The following is a 21,302-nucleotide window of genomic DNA, read 5'->3' as shown; positions in this document are numbered from 1 at the left end:
CCCTCCCCAGTGGTTGTGTTTCACAGATGGAAGGAAGCCATTTTGTTTTCACAACTTCTGTTATTGCTGTTTGATTCTCCCCTGGGTATCTCTTTTTCCAGGATTACAGTAGCAGTAATGTTAGTTTTGGAAAGAGGAAAATAAACTGGTCTGTTCCTGGAAATCGAAGTAGTGCTTTATACAAAGAGGAGAGACATTTTGCTGTGGCCCTTGTACACAGTACTCTGGATTGAGGAGTGACTGGCAGACGTGGCAATGGCCACGCTAAGATGAATGTTTCCAGGTACAAGGCAGTGCCCTAGAAAAACATAAATGGAAGAACACAGTTGTCAGCAGTGAGGAGTTAACTGCTATCACAGAAACAAAGCCTACTTGTCCTGAGATCTATCAAAATATGTGCTGTTTTGCAGAGACAGACTGGTTGAGGTTGAGTTACTGGTCTGGTTGCTCTAGATGTCTCCTTTCTGGGTCCTCATCTCCTGTTGGGTTCATGCACTTCTGCATCTGTAGGCTGTAAAGAGCAATTTCTGTTTGAAGGAATTTTCTGAGGCAAAGGGCATTCAAGGGTCTGCTTCATTTACGTGCTGCTCACTGAGGTGTCACACTGCCCCTGCCTGCAGGAATACCAGGAATGTGCCGGTGGGATCATCTGTACTTGCTGTGAAAGCTGCAGTTATGCCTGACTTGCAGAGCAGTCCCTGTTTCACTGGAATCAGTTTCCCGTTGCTTTGTGAACTGTCCATGCATTCCTTGTGTTTACCTGAAGGAAGATGGACCAGTGCTTGTGTGACAGTGCTGGCGGGCAGAGCAGCTCTCACAGCTGGGAGAAAGTACATAGCAGAGTCCTGCCAATGAGTTTGTGATCAGTCTCTTTGCATCTGGAAACTGCTAGTAATAATCCCATTCTGCCAGCCAGTACGTGAGGACACAGTGGGAACTGTTGGGGTTGTTTTGATTTTCTTTTTTGTCATTTAAGTCTGCATTTTTAAAACTTTCAGTGATCGTCTGTGATGGAACAAAAGATAGAACTGGGAGAGGGGCCCTGACACTGTTTTTAAACTTTTCTGTCTGGAGAACTGCTTGCTCTTGGGTTTATTTAACAAAACACAGAGGCTTTGCAAATGCACCTTGGCAGAGAGAGTTTCCTGGTCAATAGCAGGCTTCCATCTGGGTTTGTGTGGATTTAAAAGGAGTGTTTTGATGATGTAGTCTGTTGGTGAGCTAGGCTCCAGAAAGATGTCAACAAGTGTTGTACTGGTGTATGTAAAGTCCAGCAGTTACATACCATGTTAAACATGCGAAGCATAACCTTAATGGCTTTTTATGAGACTTTGGGGCAAAAATATGATGGTATTCTATTGATGATATTAACACATGCAGGAGAAGTATTCTCTGCAAGGATCCCAGCATTAAATGGTTCCTTAAGGCACAAATTTTTTTCCAGCCCTGCAATTTATAGATTGTGACTTAATTTCTCCCAACACTATGTTAAAATGTCTTGCTGCATTATGAGGCTTACCGCATCTCCGGTGTGAGGTTTTGTTTGAATTTAAGAACTTTCCTAGGAAAAAGAATTGTTTCTTTTTCATGAAACTATTCCCTATAACTCTCATGGCCATTCACTGTCTTGTATTAATTTGAAAATTGTTCCTCCTTCATGGTATTTCCTTAGGAATTTTCAACCCTGAACAGTTGTACAACTCAAGTAAGGATCTAGCTGTCTGTCAAGTCATAGTTAAGTATTGTGTGCTTTTATTTTTCAGTCTTTGTCCTTACTACTGCAGATGTTACAGGTATATCTAAAATATCTGAGGGAGCACAGTAAAGTAAGAAAAGCAGAGGGGAGGTGGATGCTCATTTACAGTGTGCTGTATGTCCAGTCTCTGCTCTGCTCTGCTTCCTGGAGAAGCAGACTTTTCCTGACTCTGGTCTGTTTCCTGAAGGCACAGGTCCCATTCTAATCGATCTGTGGACCTTGGTGGAAGGAAAAAAGGAAAGCTCCAATGTTTACCAGAATGTTTACTTTGTTTTCTTTACAGAATAACTGTGCATTGACTAAGTCAGTTTAATTAACCTTGCTAAGAAATGGAAACTGACATTCTAGAGTTTGAATTTGTTAGTACATAGAACATAGCCTATTTTGCAGAATAAGAAATTAGTTGATGCATGCTTAATATAATCTGTTGTTTAGGAAACCACCTCTTAATGGAAAATACAGGGGTTATATACTATAACACAGCTTGACAAAAAGTGGGCATGTACAAGGAAAAGGACAACCATATTAACAGATTTGGATACAAGTGAAAAGCAGGTATTTTAGATTTAGTTTTCCTTTGTGGCAGGTTTAACTGTTGTTCTGTTCCTTAATGGTGAGGAATTCAATTTGATGTTACCTTTTGACTTTTCCAGCTGCACTCTTACTCCTGCTTAATTTGTGCTGTTCATTGTCTCAAGATGTTCCAAGCTTCAATACAGGTAAGAAAGCAAACAACCCCTGCCATCCAAAAACTAAACTAAAACAAAGCCCGTCTAAAAGAGTTTTCATTGCAATTTTTTCCCTACTGTGGCATCCATAATCTGTCTTGATATTTGAGAGATCTTTATTCAAGTTTTAAATACTGCTTCTACCCAAGGACCTTTAAAGGAGTAAGAGTTGGTGTATGCTTAACTGCCTTTGCCAGTTGGGTGGGACTTTCCATCTTTGTGGAAAGTTACAAGAAAAGGAATTTGCATTATAGTTTCAAAATCATATTGATTTTACTAAGGAGAACTGTACATCCAGTGCCTGTAAAATTTCCAGAAATATCTGAGAGACACAGCTAAATTTTTGGAGCAAAAACTTGGAATTTGGATGTTGTATAAAGCGTACCTTCTATCAATCATATGCATATACATCCTTTCTAGCTTCATCTTTGGAATATTTTATTCTTGTTCCTTCCCAAGCTTCTTTATTTTTCTTTCCTTTCCTGGACTGTTACCTTTTTCTGTCTGTGAGGTCCTTAAAGAAGAAATGCAGATGATACTGTTCTTGAACAAAAAACAGTGAGCTAGTACGGTGTAACATGTCAGCCTTCATCTTGTCAAGTTACATAATATTTGAGGATCTTTTGCTTCATTTTGGGTTTGCTTAATTTTAAATTCCAGCATGGACTTCTGAAGGTACACCAAAGTGTAGGTTTTCAGTGTGCCCTCAGTTACTAGAAGTCAAACATTTCAGAAGCTCATTCTTGGTGAAGCAAACTTCACAGTAGGATACCGACACTATCCTGTTGTTTAAAATGACTCATTTGTTTGCTTCTGGAAAATGTGGGAACTGTGAAGCAGCCAGTGTTGCAAATTTTCTGTAATCAAAACCCAGTGAGACTCATCAGGAAAAACTTCCACCATATACTACTGAAACAAAAGTTTATCAGATGGGCCTAGTGAGATTATTTTTAGATATGTAAATTGGTTGAATGTTACCAGTAACACTTTTTCTTAATTGAACTGCAACCAATGCTATGTCAATTTTTGCTGCATAGCCACTCAAAGATTAGAGTGTTTTACAAGTAATTCTTTTTTTGTCTATAACTTTTGTTTTCAAGATCTACAGATATGAAATAAATTATTTTAAAAAATCAAAGTGGATTTTTTTTTCAACAGTTGAGAAGAAAATGCAGAATGCTGTTAAACATTCATGGAGAAGATAATTGAAGGCTGTTAAGCAAAGCTCTAGAAAAATCATTCTACAATACAAGCACAGTCTTTATGTCAAACTTTATGGATAACCTACTTTTAAAATAAGCCCCAAGAGTAGAAAAATTGCAGATTAAAGAATATGCTTCTGTGTCTTAGGTTCTGTTGCTTCTGAAGTGTGATTTTCCCAAAGCTCTGCAGAGGTTACAAGTAGTAAAGTGACAGTGTCTTGGTTGCTATGAAAAAAATGAGGAATTTGAAAATACAGAAACAAGAAAGAAGCATTTGATCCTGGTGTTACACAGGAACATCTGTCTGGAGTTTCAAAGGCAGCTAGCTATCAGCTATGGCAGATTTTCTGTCTGGCTGTGTAAGGATTGTGTGAGCTTGTTGTGTCTATACTGAAGCTGCTATTGTTCTCCTGCTGTGAAATGTCAGATGGACATGTCTGTCCTGGGAGATCTGCGACTTTTGGCTGACTCGTAGTTTCTGAATCCATGCATAATAGAGCTTGCTATAGTCCTTCAAGAGGGAAGAAAAACAAAAATAGAAAAAAAATCCAATGAAACATATGGTGCCAGGCTGTATTGTGAAATAATGGAAAGTAAATTCCTTTCTTCTTTTTGAAGGCAGATAAGTTGTTTTTCCTGAATGGGAGCTATCCGCTTTTGCTTTATTTTTGTAGGGATGTAACATATCTGATGCATATATATGTATATATTTTTCTTTGCCTCAGATAAAACAAGTTATGGTGGTTTTCTGGTGTAGTCACATAAACAACCAGTACAAACACATGGAATCCTGAAAAGAACAGTGATGAAGGAGGCTAAATTGGTTGAGATATGCAGAAGGCATGGTGCCCAATTCAGGAATACATGTTTTGTTTTCTAATGACATGAATTAACATGTCATTAGAAACATGTTAATTAGTTTTCTGATTACATGAGTTTGTCTTAATATGTAGCATAAGTGTATGTTAATTGGGTAATAAATATGTTTTATGGTTCTGAATATGGTTTATCTGACAAAATCTTACTAAAAACGTTAATCTCTATTCAGCTCAGGTAAATGTGTTTTTGTCTCGAAATAAATGGTCCTAGAATTAGAAAAAGGAGATGGAATTACCCCTGGTTTTTGGACATCTGTTGGGAAAATACAACAGAATTAATTTGGGTCACAGTTACGATGTAAAACTAGATGCTGATGCTTCTTCTTCAGTTTGCCATTGTTTAATACAAACACAGGCATTTTTGCTTCGCTGATGTTTGCTCTGCAAGTCTGTGAATTGTTAAGGTCTGCTAAGACAATCTGATAGCCAAGTTATGCACCACTGTAATTGTTTAAACTGGGAGCTGTAAACCATCCTTCTAGACTGAAGGATCTGTGTAAACGAAGGGCTTGTTTAAGTCCTGTATAAAGAAATACATAATGAAGAATTATGTATTGTAGAAGGGGAAAACATGGAATGTGCTGTGGATTGGCATAATTTTTCTTTTCCGGAATGTTTTGTTGTCATGTGAATAGAAAGTGCATATTTTTAAAACAGTAGAAAGACAACAATTTAGTTGAATATTTGGCTTGCCTTTCCTCATGCTGTACTTCAGGCTGATATGTTACAGCTCATCTCTCTGTTACCTTTAGTTCCTTACTGGATGGGCCAGGATGAGGCAGTGTGATGTGTATCTCTTCCATGAACACACAGCAGTCTATCAGTGGAAGTGTGTTGCTCCTGATCAAAGGATCACTCAGAAGAGGCCAGTCAGTACCTCTTTCTTTTTCTTGTGCTAGTAGGAGACTGTGCAATCCAATTTCTTCAACTGCCATGTTCTGTGAAAAGTGATTTCTTTCTGCTAATACGTAACTTTAAAAATCAAAACCAATAGTTCAACTCAGTGCACTGTAACTGAAGTACAGTGTAGATACTATAACCTTGATCCTATTCAGTAAAATTTTGATCCACATCACAATGGAAGGATTTCTGCTTACCTAAATTGATGTCTGCCAGTGTGAATTGAGAATCCTTGTCAGCTGTGTTTCTGGATGACTCATATGTCATGTTAAAGACATAGTTGATTTCAGCCAACTCCTTGCTGAATGGTAAGGTATAATACCACTGACCAAAAAAAAAAATCAAAGTACAAATTTAGGAAATTAAATGTGGACAACATGGACATTTGTCAGGAATAAGGATTAAGAAATTATCTGAACCAGTCCTCCTTCATCCATGTATGTTATTGTGTTTTTCTTTAGCGTGTTAGTATTCGTTTCAGTTCTAAATGTGTTTTGGGTAAGTCTTAACTGTTCTAGTGATATGCGGTCTGATGAGATGCATCACTGTATTGGCAACATACAGAAGATGTAGGGCCTTGTACCTGCTCCGGTCTCATGTATGCATCGAACACAGCAAACTGAAATTGTGCAGAAACTCTGCACAAGTGGTATCATAGGCCCAAAGCTTATCAAGCGAAAAGAACAAACATAGATATTTTATTGGTGAATGGGATACTGGTGAAAGGAGGCACTCTACTACTATACTTCTTGGGCTTAGGAGGTTTGAAGCTACACTATGTGTGTTAACTCAGCATCTGTAGTGTCAGTAAGCATTGCTGGAGAATGGAACCAGAGGGCATAAATGCTAGAAATTGTATGTGTTAACTGGGGAACTAGTTTTTTATTGGTGTCTCTTGCTCTTGGTTTTCTTTTTCTTTAAAAAACTTCCTTCTCTTTAGTTTTTCTTCTATTAAAAAAAAAAACAGGGGAAGAGAGAGAGAGCACCTTTTTGATATGCCTAGGTTAGTGTGACCTTTTATAATTGAATTATTTAAATTAGTGCACATACGATAGGGTGGTTCCTGGCAGTACCATTAGGTCACTTTAACTGATCATGCATTAAAACAGCATGCATTAATGGAATCATGTCTTTGTTGTGTGCTAAATCCAGTGTGTAGCCTACCTTCTAGGTAACTTGACATTTCGATTTACTTCAAGGCAGGTACAGAAAGAAAGATTGCCTTCTTGCTATTCCTGCTGCATTCCCTGTGTCTTGACAGGCTGTTAGAATGGTTTGTTTCTTTCCTGTCACTGACAGGGAGAGCTGCCTCCCAGTTTCATGGAGAATTTCTTACCTACAGGCCTGTTCAGGCACTCACATTTTGGGAAAAACTGACAGAAAAGTGACTGTGCTGACTGCAATTGAGAGCCAACAGGGGATTTCCATTGGTACAATGCCCTCCTACTATAGCAGTAAGGAATACCTTGGACCAGAACAGTGGAGACACCAGCTTCCTGCACTTTCCCAGCAGTGTAGCTGAAGGCAATACCTGAATAGATCTTCACTTACAAAACCTGCCCAAAGGGGTTTAGTAAGTTTTTCACAACAGTTTTTTTAAACTTCTAAACTTTAAACTTTTAAACAGGCTTTTGAAGCTAAGCAATAAGGTTAGTGGTTTAGACTACTTTTTTACTATCTTCATTTAAAGAAAAAAACCCAAACAACCAACCACAAACATGGACTGCCTGAGGGGCTATCAGTGCTTCAAACTAGTGTGGTTTTGGTTGGTTTTTGTTTGGTGGGGGTTTTTTTTTAATCTAGATGGTCAGGAGTCACTCTTACCAAGGTCCACTTCTCATCGTTTTTCTCTCTCCTATTTAAGGTCTTGCGTGATCAACTTAATGTTTTTCCTTCACTGATTTTAATAGCTTACTGTGCTCAGATAAGAACTGGAAGATTGCTAAAATGAAAACTCAACATTATAATTTACCTCTTTGTCAGCTACTCTGGTCCAAATATTCAGAGACTCTTTGAAAGAACAGGAGAGTCTTCAGAAGACTGGGTAAGGGCAAATGTAAACCTGTGCTCCCTACTTCTTTCTTTTTAAAAAAAATATATAAATAAATATACTTTGAAGGTGCTGGGGAACATGAAGGGAATTGTAAGCCAGTCAATAAAACCTGAAGGAAGAAAGAAATTGCAACTTGGTCAGTGAAATCTTAATCCTTGCACATTTTTTAAACAAGTTATTAAACAATTGCTTTATAAGCACGTCTGGAATAATAAAATTGATAAGCAACCAGTATAGATTTATCAAGAGCCAACTGTGTCAGGCAATTTTTATTTCCTTCCGTGGTAGTATAGCTAGCCTAGCAGATAGAAGATGAGTGTTAGATAGACGAGGTATCTTGACTTCTTTTTTGTGCAGTGACTGTGTGTGATATTCTTGACTATCTCATACATCACTCATAGAAAATAGTGGAGAATTCCACATGAAACCATTGTAAAATGAACACGCAAGTGGTTGAGAAAAGGTCTACAAGTGTCATTAATGGTTTACTGATGACTGAGAAGGCATTTCAGATGGGTCCAGTATATCTTCTGGTTTTGTTCTGTATTATTATTAGGTAATTTGCTAGTAGAACACAGAGGATATAGTAAATGATTATCAAGCTATGGTCTGCAGACCCTGTGAATCCACTTGTTGCTTATAAGAAGTCATGACATGTAAGTAACAAAAGCAAGCCTATTATCAGTTGGCCCAAATTCACTACACAATGTCTTATGCCTCAACTGGAAAATTTAAATGGATCTCACATGGGAAAAAGGATGGTTGAAAAGCAGTTGCTTTGACAATTTGGAGAGACAGTCCAAACACAATGAGGTGAGCGCATGTTTTGCCTACTTGCGGGAAGAGGAATAAAAACTTAAAGTAGTCTAGCCAGTGAGAACGTGGAGTTTACAACTGAAGGACAAGTACGCATGTTTATACATCTGAGATACATAAATAAGGAAAGCTTCATGTAAAGGGACATAGCTGTTATTTTCTGTTTAGCACTGATGAGGTCTCAGGTAGAGTACTGCACACAGCAGCTGTAAGTGCTGCCTAATACCTGGTGTTTACTATGTGATTTATCCCTTTACCTATTCTCAATAACTCATTTCATTTTGTTTATTAGAAGGGACAGGTTCTCACAGGTCACATAATGGGAGATAAGGAGTCTCAGTGGCAGTAGGCATCTGAGTCATGCTAGTTTTCCAGGCTGAAGTGTTATTGTCATTTCTGATGGCTATTGAGCATAGCAGTGAATAGAATCTGGGCAGCAAACTCTGTCCAAAACAACAAAATCCTATCTCTTTATGAAAAGGTGACGACAAAATTAAATCTAGATTGGTGTACAGTCTTCCCCATGGAAAAGATATCAGATTTAGTATCAGCCTCATCTTTAGAAAAAGTTTTGAAAAATTCCTCTGTACTTAATTCTTCTTGCTTTACCTCTCATACAATAAATAACCCTACCACTAAATAAACCCCTGAAACACCCCCAAATCCTACCCCGTTGCCATGTAACTGGACTTGATTGGCTGGTTTACCAATATTCAGATACATCTGAAGGGACTGTTGGTCCTCATGGAAGTTGAGTAGTTAACCAGATTAAAAGCAACATTTAATACACAAAGGGAACAGAAGTCTTGGCCTAAATGACTTCTTTCTCCTTATCCTGGGATTTGTGTACTGTGCTGGGGCATTCCTCGTATACAAGGTCCACCTGTCCAGTCTTAATTGCCACTGAATTTAAAAAGCTTTCTAAAAGTCTCTTTGTTGAATACAGCCTTGGCTTTTAAAAATGGTTGTACCTAATTCATTTTCCTGTTTGGGAGTTGGCTGTGGATCATGGCTTTTTTCCCAGTAGCAAATAGAATCACATGTATGAGAGAAGCAAAATAATTTCTCTTATTTGTGATTTTTGTTTCTCACAATAATTATACATAACTCTGTCCAAATCTGTTGTGTCTTACATTATATAATGCTGTTCACAGAAATAGTGATTAATGCTGTTTGTAAACTGGGAGAGAATTAAGAGTCTAATGTCTGCATACATTTTGTGCCTGTTGGTTTGTTGGCCGTCATCTGGTATTTGGCGTATTTTCCTTAATTTCATGAGAACAGACAGCTAGGCATGTTCCAGTCAGGCCAAGTGTCCATTTAGTTTCATACTCTTTCTAAAGGCAGCTAGTAAACATGCTTAGGGAGAAAAATGTAAGAAATGCATGAAGTATATGTAGTAATTCTTTCCCATGGTTAGGTCCCTTAATTAGTGGTTTAGGAGCTTCCTTAGCTCTAAAAAGGTTGAACCCAAGCATTTGTATTTTAAATAACCAGCAGTGGGTCTATCATTCAAGAATTTAGTTATTTTTTGTGCATTATGTGTGTCCAGTGTCTTGCTGCAATGATTCCATAATTCAGGTGAACATTGTGAAGAAAAAGCATTTCCTAATTTGTTACAGATCTATCATTTTAGTAACCTGCCCACTAGATTTTGTTGTGAGAAATGGATCCTTGTTGACTTTTCCAATCATCAGTCATTCTGTCAACCTCATGTACACTTCTGCTTGGTGATTTTTCTTTGCTGAAGACTTCCAGCCACTTTGGGCTTGGAAGGTTTGCCAGTCTTTTGACAAAAGAGTCAATCTCACAACACTGTGTAAGCACCACCATCCACTTGGTGGCCGAAGTGCTGAATTTTTTTAGTTTGTTATCAGTAAAACTGAGCGAAGATTTCTTTAATTAACTAAGATTCTATGAATTATGTGTTAGATGACATATATAAATTAAGGAGGAATGAGATTGTAGATCTGAAAATGATGATAATTTCCACAAGTAGTATAATGCTGAAGTTTCTCCATTTGTGTGTTGTACATAGTCACTAATGGTGGCTACTGTTATTTGATGAAAGTTATTTCCACAGGAATTTTTTGGTGCCAAAAGCACTTGTAATAACTGTGTTTTTATGGTTTCTCCCTTTATTTTTATGTAAAAATTTGAGAATAATGAAGGCAGTCTTATTATAGCATCTTACTTTGTTTGAAAGGCATGTTGACAAGCAGCTGGCAGGGCAGAGATACAAATTCAGTTAGATAAATTTCATTTAAATAGGAACAAAATTACTCTAGAATTAAGGAAACCCCAAACACTTGCTTTTCATTCCAAAGAACGTAGTCCATTTTCCTGATCAGGAACTGGATCTGAACTGTGACCAGTCTGTTGAGCCTGTAAAAGGATTCTCTCCAGGTGTCCTGGCTGTCCAGCTGTGCCTCTTTTTTTGCCCATTGGCCAGCATATGGGCCTGTCTGTGGTTTATCAAATGCCCTGTTACCCCCTGTTCAGCTGTGCCACACCTTTATGGCCTTGTGCGAAGGAGTGAGTGTATTTGGCATGCAGTGGTGGGAAGGGCACTCCGGGTGTATGTTGTGGCAGGTTTGGTTCATGCATTAGTACTGCACAGTGCAGAGGGTTATGGAAAAAGGAGCAGTGGGAAGGGCTGGACACGCAGCACTGCTGAGTGTGAGTGTGTTGAGCATGAGGCATTGGGTGCTCGGGGAAAGTTCATCAGAAAGACTGTTGGGACATGGTGGCAAAGTGTCTGAGTCCCCTTTAGTTTTTCACTTCTGTCTTAGGAGGAAACTGCATAATTCTGTGGTATTAAGGGGTAAGGAGCATGCATAGCACAGAGACCATCCTGCCAGTGTAATTTGTGCAGTCCTGATGCAAGGCATTGTCCTGGGTTTCTGGGCTGGGATCTGTAGGTGCTTCTTTCTCTATGTAATTTTTTTGTTCAGTTGATTGATTTCAGCCATGAACAGAAAGACAGAGTTCTCAAAGTTTGATCAACTGTGAAGCCCAAGTCTGACAACACTAAGCTTCATTAGTAGCAGAGCTCATGGATCTGCTTGCTTTAATTAGTTTTCCATAGCTGAGGAATTCTTTGCCGTTTAAGGGTTTATTTCAGATGCAAGTTTTCCATTACCAGACAAACACTGTCAATTTTAACTAAAATAATTCAGACTTCACTCCTCTAAAACTCGGTACAATAGCTTGCTTTGTTTTGTATGATTTCTTCACACATTGTATTAGGAGCTTTAGTGGTGAAAAGGATTGGATGCATGACTCATCCATCCCTGCTAGGCTGCATGAAAGATATGTGTATTGTGCAGTTTGCAACTCCAGGCTAGAAGTTACAAGTTTGTTCTGACGCTGTGATGGTCTATAATGTGCAAACGTGGAGCTGCACACCTTGAAGAACTTTGGGGAAAGACTGCCAGAGAGCAGAATAGGCCAGGTTGGCAGGCAAAAGATGGGACAAATACGTGGCCTGCTGTGAAAAACTAAACTTAAAGCCAAGGGAAAATGTTTTGTGGGTCTTTTCCTCTACACATTTATCAATGTTGTTTTGAGTTACAGAAGTCAAAAACAAATGACGAGTTTTGGCAGGTATGCTAATGCTTTTTAGCCTAGTGATCGTAAATGATGAGCTAAAATGTGGGGGTTTTTAATTAAATAGCTTGTATTATTATCTAGTAATTCACACTGTGTTCAAGTTAAAGTATTACAATCGATTGGCTCTTCTCTGTTTTAAATTGTAAAATGTTCCTTTTCTTTGGAAACAGAGAATTTTGACTGACAAGGTCTATAAGCCTTTAATGTAGTAAATTATTTAAGTTTTCTTTGTGTTTCAAAATTAACTTGTTCTCCATTAGCCAGTAATAGCTTAAAGTTACTCGCACATAAGCAGGAGCAGTTGAATTAAAGCAGTGTTTAGCACTTTAAAAAATTTACTTATCATACATAACATTTTTGTTGTTGCTTTAGAAGTTGGGTTATTTTTTGTGTAGCCAAGTGATTTTGTATTATAATTTTATACTTGTTTTGCTGTTGATAAATACCAGTCAAAGAGCAGTGGTTTGGGTGGGGGGATCTCTGTAGCCTTCTTTCTAGGCATTGTTCCAAAGTACACAGCTAAAATACTTCATAGGTTTTGTTTAGGGCAGGGCCTTTAATGGGAAGATCACTGCTGAGTCTTTTGATGCAATTTTGCAAATACTTGATGCTTGTTCTTTCCTTCAAACTCAACATGACATTTCAGCAGTGGAGTTGGCTGTTAAAAATACTTAACTTGTCCTGCATACTGTGCTTTAAAGAGGATCAGAGAGCCTGTCAATTTTTTTCTGAACATGTGATGCTTGTGGAGAAGTCTGGTAGTGAGAGAAAGAGGAGAGTATATGAGAACTAATTGTGTAGAAGGCTCAAGGTATCATCTTACTACAATAAATGTGAAGTGGAGAACTTCCTTTGGATGGTTTGGGTAAGGTTGTACCCTGATCTGCTCCTCAGTGCCCATGACTGAAATTTATGATGCATGGTAGATGCCTTTAGGCAGAGAATGAGCAGTCAGCTTTTCATTAATTTGTAACAGAGAGATTGGTGGGAACGTTGTTGCATGCTGTGGAGAGCTTGCAGTGAATTCCTTCAATGTTAAGCAAGCTAAAAATAATTCTCTAGAAAATGTATGCTTTAGCTAAGCCCTTTATTTTCTGAACATACATTTGAATAGGGATTAAAACTATGTAATGAAAGTGAAAAGAGCAACACATATCCTCCCTCTCTTTATTGTAATCTTGAAACTATTAAGCTTTTGAATACACTTAAGTAAAGATTTAAAACTGATCAGTAGTGTTTGTATAGCATTGGGGAATTTGTCTATGTGCAATCTAAAGATTATGTTAGAAAACTTACAGTTTTATAAGCTCTTTGTATATTTGTAACTATTTTTACATCCCCTTTCTGTATATTGATTCTACGAGGGGACTTGGGTGGAAGAGCTGGCCCATCTGTCTGCAAGTAGGTGACTTGCTGAATCCAGTGGCTCCCAGTGGCCAGAGTGAAGGAAGAATTGCACCCTGGATAAAACCAGTTTTCTTTGCTGCTGTTTGGAGACATAAAGTTTCCAGAAATTTTAGTTTCCACAGGAAAGGGAGCAAAGATAAGAGCCATTGGTACAGCCCTTTAAAAACTGTGGTGGAATGGGTCATGGAGGGTGAGATGCCAGAGTGGAGAGAGAGAGAAGAGCTGTTGGAAGGAGCAGAGATGTAGCTGAGGGGCAAAACACTGCTGGAGGAGGCTGGTTGCAAGCAGAATGAAAGCTTCGAAAAAGCAAGCACTGCTTGCATGTGAGGAATCTTGGCTATACATTAATTTCTTGATCTGGTCACTAGGTATATTCAGGTATGGGAGAGCCACAGGCAACATATGTGTATAGTCTATAATATTTCTGTGAAAATAGAATGTGTTTGTATTGTTTTTAAAGTAAATTTTTAAAATATAAATCTGTATGTCTCTTCCTTGCCTCAGGGAACAAAGATGTTAAAAGCTGGAGGAAATTGCATAGGTGTGTTTCAGCCTCTGCATCTCCTTGAGGAGTAAATGGTCCATGGCAAGGATGCTGAGGGGAAGAAACCTGTTCCCCATGATGATCTCACACTTTACTGGCTTGGAAGGGAAGCCAGAACTGTACCCCTTTGCTGAAAATAAATTACTGCATAATTGTTTTGCAAAGGAAAAGGGAACAAAAAGTATTACTGGAGTATTAGGATGCTGTTCTGCTCCCCACCTGTGTGGTAAATAAATCATATGGGGAACTTGGCTGTGAAGGTGTGTTTCTGTCCTTGCTTCAAGGTGGTTCAAATTGTCCCACCTCTCCTGGCCCTGAAGCTGTGCCAGGGCACAGCTGGGAACTCAGCCCTCTTATGTGGTGGGGAAAGGGATGTTGGCCCTGGTATCGTTACCAGCACGGAAGGAGAACAGAGTGGAGATCTCCTCTCTGTTGCAGAGATAGTTCTTATGGCCTTAAACACTGAACAGTGGCAAAGCTCTCTGTGGGTCTCATCTTGATTTAAACATTTGCTTTTTGTATTTGTAATGGGGGGGATGTGAGACAGGAAATTGCTGCAAGCTGACCTAGTATCATGAATTTAACCTGGTATGTGTGTCCATGAAAGGATATGCATTAGCGTACTGTTCTTAAACCATTTTTACTTTGCTAGCCTAGTTTCCCAGGGTGAAGTATACTTTTGAAATCACTGTGGTAGCTGGTTGTGATTGGTTTTGGTGGCTGCTGTATAGTTTGTGTCTGCACTTAGGAAGAAAGAAGATGAAAATAATTGGTGTGAAGGTAAACTGCATAACATATAAAATGAACTCTATGCACATCAGAACATCTCAGCTAGATAGATTTTCATGGTGTTAGGTATGTGAATAGAGTTGCTGTCACTCACCTGGCTGAGAGTCTGGCAAACAGAAATCCTTAACTTTTTTTGGTGTAATACCCAGAAATAACAAAAATGCATTTATCAGAAAAACCCTTTCTTAAAATTCAAGCAGGAAACAAATGGAAATCCTATTAACATTGTGTTGAACCAGGAAAATACTCTTAATTTACAGATATTGTTTTGACTGAATACAGGAATTTATTTGTTTTGTAAAAGGCAGTAGAAGTACTTAATTTAAAAACTGTTCGGGGCAATGTAAGCATATTACTTACCTGAAACACTTCAACGAAGGAAGTGTTTCCTTCCTGCTTTCCTAGGAATTAATGTTTTACTTTTAGTAGTAGTAATTTACACAACCTGTACAATAAGCAGTATAAACTGTAAGGGACTAAAGGGGTTTATTTGCTCTTCCTCATGAGGAGTGTCTTTCATCTCTTTACTGCACACAGCCTCATTGCAAAAGAGGTGTATTTTTCTGTATGAAAAAACACTAGTAGCAATTTCATGTTTTGTTACTCTCAGGCAGTAGCTTTAAGTATCAGTTCCTACAATTTATTACTTATGTTAATGGTGGCTTAAAAGCCATACTTGACTGCTGTGTGAATATGGCACAGCAAGATGCCATGAAAGCTTTTTTTTTGTTTTGTAGGAATATTAAAAATTTATTTTTGCCCTATGGTTGGCCTCACAGCTTTCCTGCGCAAATCTCAAAGTTGTTTTATTTTTCTGCTGGAAGTGTTAAGCATAATTATCATCTTATGCTGAGTTTTATAACAAAGACTTTTGTTTTATAATCTAGACAAAAGCATTCCGTTTGTTTTATACAGACATTCACAAAATAAGTAATTAAGGAGAAGGATTGTTGCTTCTCTTACCTTTATGAGTAACTAAAGCACATTCTCCCACTGCCACTGTATTTTTCCCTCCCATTCTATTTTTTTTTTAATAATTTTCTAAATGCTAAGTAACCTTATGTCATTTCCACTTTAGATAATCTCTGCCACAAATTGAAAAATATTAGTCCAAAGTTAATTCAAAAGAATTTTTAAACAAGGTTGTCTTTTCATACAGACAGAAAAATGGGAGTAGCCTATCAAGCTAGGACAAGGTTCCCAAAGAAATGGATGTTTCCCATAGAGCTGAAAGGAAAAATTAATAGAATTTTTGTCTGTGAACAGACTGTTGGTATGGAGATGAGTTGTTTGGCCACAGGCTGTTTAGTACTGCACGTTAGATTTCACCTGTCTGAAAGGCATTTTTGCATTTGTATCCAACCAGTTCATTGCTATTCAGAAGCTCTTTGTCCTGTCTGCATACTACTGGATCACTGTTCAGGTCTGAAGATCCAGAATATCCTCCAGGGTCATCATCAGACAACACCTATTGGGCTCTTTGTTGTTTTCACTCTTCAGCAGTTTATTGTCTTGGCAATTTAGTTCTTTGAACGTGAGCAGACATTAAACAAAACTAGAAAATTCTCAGTAAGCATGGTTTTGCCTTTCAGCCAGACTGTGGTGCTGCAATAAAGTCTTTGACCAAAAAAAGGCATACCAGAGTAGTAGTTTCTTGAATGTTAATCATTTAATTGTTCAGTGGTAGGTAGTTAGTACAATTGGTTAAGTTAAAGATTTAAATGAACTAAAATTCAATGAAAAGAATTTTGGCTGCAATGCTATGAAAAACCTGAAAATTATAAATACTTATTTTAATGAAGAACCTGCTTATTATAGCCTAATATTAAACTATTATTTTAAATAAATATATTTTTACAAAGGCTCGACACAGCTTCTGATTTTGAAGATGCAGAAAGAGGTTTCTGTTTTCCTTGTTCATTAGTAGCAGCTACCTCTGAATTTCATTTTTGCTAACTGATAATTGTAGGCAACAAGCCCAACGTGATATGTGTCTTAATATTACTCAAAGTATGAAAACCTCCCTATGTATGACTAAAGGATAGGTGAAAGTACATCCATAGCCTCACAGGTTCTTTAGTTCTGGTCCACTTTAATGGACCTTTAATATTGTGAGAAGGAATGATTGAGGAATCCAAAGTGATCAGGAAGAACCTTCCCTGATTAGGCTTTTGTGAAACCACATACAAATATTTTTGGAGCTTGATTGAATTGTGATCACAGAAACATTACGTGTTATTTAGAAAGACAATAATGTTGATGATTAGAGAAAATGAAATAGAATTTAGTTAATTAATCTTTGATTCTAGTCATTAAAACAATACTTGTTTCAGGAGCAAGATGCTATTGATTGAGTCTGTGGGTAGCTATTATATTTGGCGCAAAGATTTGAGAGCCAAGCTTAACAGCAATGTATGCTGTCATCTCATCCAAAACTACTTGTCTTTCATTAAAAGCAAACCATTTAGGCTATAAGAATTAAAAAACCACAAAATGAAACTCTCTTTTTAGATATACAGCCTTTTAGAAGAACATGTGTTGCAGGTAACAATGCGCATACTATCTGTAACCTGATGTAAAAGATATTAATTCACACTAATATCTGAGAGCAATGTTACAAATGCGTGGAATATACGCCTAGAAATTAACAGTATGTAGTTTCTGTGGCTCTTTTTAATGTTCAGTTGAATTTTGAGTTAAATATAATCTTTCATCAATGTACTTATAACTAGTGTCTCTCTAAAACCACTTTCAGCATCTAAAGTATTTTTAACAGGAATATCATAGAATGATTTGGGTTGGAAGGGTCCTTTAAAAATCATATATTTCCAACCCCCCTCCCATGGTCAGGGACACTTTTCACTGGACCAGGTTGCTGAAAGCACCATCCCTGAACACTTCCAGGAATGGGACATTCACAACCTCTCTAAGCAACCTGTTCCACTGCCTCACCACCTTCACAGGAAAGAATTTCTTTCTAACATCTAATCTAAACTTCTTCTCTTTTAGTTTAATACCATTCCCCTTGTCCTATCACTATGTGTCTGTGTAAAAAGTCACTCTCCCTCTTTTTTATAAGCCCCCCATAAGTGCTGAAATATTGTAAATATACAGTAATCAGAAGACGAAGGACAGATACTGTTAAATGACTGAATTTTTTAAAGTAGCATTTCCTCTGGATGAAATTTGTTTCCAGAAAATGGGAAAAAGTTGCAGAAACTTGGCAGTGTTTATTCTAACATACTGGTATCCTTTCCGGGCATTCAGTGTTTGTGAAGACTATCCTGCCTATGACTTGTAAAGACACATAGTTTCTGTTAGTGAAAACTGTCTTCCTGCTACGTGCAGCTCATGTTTCCGATGTCCCTCCTCAATCCTCATCCTCTGGTAGAGGCCACAAAGATGTTGAGAGGCCTGGAGCATCTCTCCTACAAGGAGCTGAGCCTGTTTAGTTTAGGGAAGATAAGACTACGAGGGGTTCTCCTCAATGCATATAAGTATCTCAATGGTGGGTGCCAGGAGGATGGTGCCAGACTCTTTTCAGTGGTGCCCAGATACTGGACAAGGAACAATGGCAATAAACACAAGAATTTCCACCTCAGTATGAAGAATAACTTCTTTACATTGAGAGTGGCCCACTTTGGCAGGGAGGTTGGACAAGATGATCTCCCGAGGTGCCTTCCATCTCTAACTATTTTGTGGTTCTGTGATTTTTGTGCATGCATCATTGTACGTAAACCAAGAGTTTTGTCATGTGATGAATTTATTTTCTGCTGTGCTTCTGGATTAGTCTCTATAACAACCTGCTCCTTCCTTTCAAATCAAAAAATGAAATTTATGAATCCCAACTCTCTGAGATATGTTACTGACCTTGATTCATAATTTGGAAGATGAAAACAGCTTTTAGGATCATAATGGTGGGCGCCCTGGCAATTAAAAAGATGTTTAATATTTTTTGAGACTTCATCTTATTTAAGACTCTATATAGACGAATAGCAGTTCTGTCTGATTTCTGGTGACCAAAATGAACCCCATCTTTGAGAGCTATCATTTTCTGTTTCTTTAAATAACTGGATGAAGCTCCTGTAAATCTGTGGTCTGTTTCAGAAAGCCTGGGATAAGGCTTTTTAACACAAGTCGATTCCATGTTTTGTACCCTTGGACATTGGGCTGATGTGCTAATGGAAGACATTTTGAGTTTCGAAGAAACTGAAGATGCCATTTTGCACAAGCAAGCAATTTTTCAAAGTAGTAGTCCATTCTCAAAAAAAGAAAATTAGAATAACTAGCCTTGCTGTTGCTCAGTTTACTTATTGTCATAGTAGAAGTGAAGGTGGTGTTGAGCATTTGACAAGTTCCTCAGTATATGTGGTAGAATAGCATGTCCTTCTGTATTGGGTACCTGTCATCTTGTGTAGTTACGGAAAGGGGAATTGGTTCAGCTTTGCACATCAATGCTTCTTTGATACAAATTCTCCATTGATTTTTCTTCATTGTTACCCAGGTATTGGTATGGAGTAAAATTAAGTTCCAAATCACTGTCTTCCCTCCTGTAAAGTAAAACCAAACTTTTTTCTTGGTTCCCATTTTATTTCCTCAATTTGCTCTTTATTGTTTTGTGTTCGTCCCTTCTTACTTCATAGGAGTCATTAAATAGCTGCTGTGATTTTTTAAGAAGGTATGAAGGGACTTTAATAGGAATTTCTTTTCTGTCTCAGGATGCTAAAATCAATTTGGTGGCTGCATGTTATGGTGTTCTTCCTCCCTCCCCCACTGATGGAAACATGAGTGGTTTAATCTAGCCCCAAATTGCTGTACGGAAACCCTTTGCTCTTAAGTCAGAAAACTCAGTGCAAGTCTGTGAATCATTTTATGAAAACACTGGATCGAGTTTCAAGCTTCGAGTCCCTGCTGATACATTACATTCTTCAAGGTATTGGCAGGGAAGAAGCAGGGGACCTTTCTTTAGCTAGATAAATAGGAGAAGTGTCAACTCCAGATGCCTGAGGGAGAGACTCCAGACAAACTTTTAGTACAATTACAGAAGGACAAAGTGGAAGAGACCCATGGGACTCGTATGTGTATTGAATTTCATTTAGTTTTTTGGTCACAATGGAGAAAAGTTGTACACAGTATTTAAAGTAGATATGCTTGTAGTCTTTTTGTGTATAAATGTGGGGATGAGGTGCTTCTTTTCTGTTGGTTTTTTTTCACATATGCATGTATATGTTATATGTATGCTGTAGTATTTTAGGAAATGGTGTTGGCAGAGGGTACTCAAGCTAAAAAACCAGGATTACCTCTCTTTCAGTGCCCACAGCACATGGAAGAAGAGTCAAGTCCCTTCCTTGGGACATTTCCCAACAGCTGAAGTAAGTGGACTTGCATGAGAGTGGTACATAACTCAGCAGCATGGATGCTTAGCTTTGGTGCTGTCCTGACATCAGCAGGATTGTATGTGCAGGAGGGAATTTTGTTTGTTCACCTGATACTCTCTGCAGACAGTTAATGACTTCTCTGATCTTCACTTGCCTCAGAAAGCCTTCAGCGATTCTTTACATAAAGACATTTAAAACCATAGAATAAAACTCAAAGTCATTATTGTTTACAGTTTGCTGATGGGCATGGTAATCGTTATCTGCATAACCTGCCCACTTTTTCTGTAAAAATAAGGATATTTGTTGTATTTTAATCTTTAGCCAAGCCATATTGCTTATCCTTTTAATGTTGCAGTGACTTGAATTCAGATATGTTAGGAACATTTCTTGAAAGTACAATGCTGTCTAATCACATGCTCTGCATTATAAATCTTGCCTTTCTGATGCTCTCTAAGTTACGTAATGAAAATGAAAATTTATTATTAAAATATGCAGTGCATCCTCTCTGTGCCTTTTGATTTATGGAATTGGTTATTGTATGCCTTTTAAATGGATGTCTTAATTAAGTAGTGTCAGCAATTTTGTTGAACAGAATACTTTTAGTACCCATCACTGTCCTTTTCTGTAGAAGATAGACCTTTTTTTTGCTTATCTGAATAGTTTCTTTTTACCTAAATTATATGAATTCTGTTATTTTGACTTGATTTCTTTTGAACTTTTAATCTGTTTTTATTTTAGGTGATTTCTCTGTTTCTCATTCTTGTTCTTCATCTCTTCATCCTCTATAACACACTGGCCACATGGGAGTACCCAGGTTTAACCTGGTGTCCACTGGCACCAGTACTGGGGAGTGTGTGTGTGCATATATGTATATATGTGTGTGTAACAGAGCTAACAGCGCTACTTATTTTACAAATAAAATGTTATGAATTTGTTTGGTAGGTTGGGATTTTTTTTTTTTTTTTTTTGAGTTTCTGTTTTCATCCATATTTTTAATTTTAATGATTGTGGAGAAAAGTTTGAAGACACCTTTTCCAATGTGAGGTAATTCCAGATCTCAGACATGTGCCAATTTAAGAAAACACCGAGTATTTGGAAGTTTGCAGTACCGTGGTAGCACTTCGCAGCAGTATCTGGTTTCTTTGACTGACTAATCAGTTTGGTGTGGCTGAACTGAAATTTTGTTCCTTCTTTGAGGCATTCTCATATATAGCTAAGTAATAGTTCACAAAATAACAG

At 37.8% G+C, this 21,302-nt stretch overlaps 1 protein-coding gene across 3 annotated transcripts in view; it reads left to right on the top strand.

Moving 5' to 3' along the window:
* The first annotated feature begins 2,396 nt into the window (after positions 1-2,396).
* Positions 2,397-21,302, top strand: part of LHFPL2 (lipoma HMGIC fusion partner-like 2) — a 92,108-nt gene continuing 73,202 nt past the window's right edge. For all 3 annotated transcript variants that reach the window (XM_017743672.1, XM_017743671.1, XM_017743670.1), the window contains exon 1: positions 2,397-2,475. The gene's annotated coding sequence lies outside the window, so the exon portion shown is untranslated. The remainder of the gene's footprint in view (positions 2,476-21,302) is intronic.

The sequence above is a fragment of the Corvus brachyrhynchos genome, unplaced genomic scaffold, assembly GCF_000691975.1.
Source record: "Corvus brachyrhynchos isolate BGI_N302 unplaced genomic scaffold, ASM69197v1 scaffold8, whole genome shotgun sequence".
NCBI lineage: Eukaryota > Metazoa > Chordata > Aves > Passeriformes > Corvidae > Corvus > Corvus brachyrhynchos.
The sequence above is the reverse complement of the archived record's forward strand: the minus strand, read 5'-3'. Positions and strand labels throughout refer to the sequence as shown.